Here is a 2,060-nt window from a genome sequence, read left to right on the forward strand (position 1 = left end):
TGGTACTTAGCTTCCGTAGTTGACAAAAATCATGTTGCTTACATCTTCATGAGATCAGAGTCACCTAAAAACATAGAAAAATTCATGGTTGAGTGCCAATTGTTAGGATCACCCTCTCAGGCAGCATCATTAATAGTAAGTAAATTTAATGTTGATGAAGAAGACAAGAAAAGGCCTCTAGAAATAAAAGTTTTAATATATCTAATAATTCATAAAACTTCCATATGAACAAATGTGAAAGTATGTTAAAATTGACTAGTTGTGTATACAACATGTGCGATATTAGGTCTAGTAATGGAAAGATAATAGAGTGCTCCTATAAGTTGTCTATAGGGAGTCAGATCTTCAAGAGATTCTCCACTATCTATTTGTCACAAAATGGTACAGATCCCAATGCACTCCAGAATACGTTCCATGAGCCAAGAATATAATATAGTTAAACACTCATTCACAATGGGAATGCCCATAGAACACAAAACTTAATCATAAACAATTTCATTAAGTATGAAATTCAAATAATGCAAAGAAAATAAAAAATTACAAAAGTGCCTCATTACAACACTCAAAATCTAGAAATCTACCCATCACCTTCTCACAATACAAAGGCACACACCCATTCTTTATATAGAAAATAAGAGGGAGACGAGAAAAATTAAAAGGACAGATAGGGGAACCAATCTAGCCATTGGACCAGGTCCAATGGCTAGATTGACTAGTTGTTGGACCTAGTAGCAGTCCAACAGCGAGCCATCCCTAAGTCAACCAATAGTTGACTTGGGTATAATATATATATATATATATACATATTTAACACCCCCCACCCCAAACTTAATGGTGTCTCACCGTAAGCTCAAAATTACAAAAGAAGAAACACATTACATAAAATGTCACTCATGGACTTCATCAGGTTCTTCCACTTGGTGCTTCTTTAAAGGGTGTCTAATCATATGCTCCATAATCCCAGAAGATCTTAATAACATCAATGCTTAAAGTACTTGCAAGAACATAAAACAAAAGTCGTCTAACAAGAAACAATTATACTTATATAACCTATGGAGAGAGGATGGCTGACCACACAAGCATACATTATGTAAGTTAATTTAACTTTTTCAAAAATATTTAAAGTAAAAGATGATAGTCATTAAGATGCTCGATTTTAAAAAGTTCTTAATTCCCAAGAGTATATAAAAAAAATTCAAAGATAGATTTATAAATCATTAACGACTTTAAATATTCCTAAAAAGCATGCATCATTTTATCATATTTATCCTGAAATATAAATTTTTCAAACAATCACTAATTCTATGAAGGAATAATGCACAAAAGATTTCAAATCTCAATACATTTTTACACAACAGAAGGTAAAAGAAATAATTTCCATTGTTTAATTAAGAAAAGTCAAATAGGCAAAGATCAATTACATTTTTTTGAAGCAACATTAGATATGCAACAAAAGAGTCACTTAAGGACCAATAATCTTTCAAGCGTACATGCTTAAAAATAGGTGGAAATATAGAAAGGGATCCCAATGAGGATCCACACAAATACAATAGGAGTGCACAAGCACCAATTTACCAAAAAAGGTAATACAAATTAAGAATAATTTCAAGAGCAATCAAATGCGCATAATAACCGCTACAAGCACCAATTTTAAATTTGTTTGATAAAAATTCTCCTCCTGAGTTAGAACAAAAAAAAGAGATATTATTGTCAAACCTATTCTGTAACAACCCCAATTGACTCTCGTAAAAATAGTCATTTTTTTAAACAATTATGGAAACTCACCCAAGGATTCGGGGCATCACAAATTTAATATACCAAACCACAAACCATACGGTGCACTGAATCAACTAAATCAAACTTTATTAATTTAATCAAACTTTCAAATAGTCTAAGACACAAAAATCATCTATATCAATTTGAGTCATCTAGACAGAACCCAGAACACCAGTCACAACTCTCGCAGTCTCCAGCTAGCCGGTCTAAGACATCACTAATCACCCATGCCTGTAAAATAGTTTTAAGAAAGTGGGTAAGAACTGAAATCCTCATACGAATTC

The sequence above is a fragment of the Nuphar pumila genome, chromosome 16 (genome assembly GCF_984573655.1).
Source record: "Nuphar pumila chromosome 16, dmNupPumi1.hap1.1, whole genome shotgun sequence".
Lineage (NCBI taxonomy): Eukaryota > Viridiplantae > Streptophyta > Magnoliopsida > Nymphaeales > Nymphaeaceae > Nuphar > Nuphar pumila.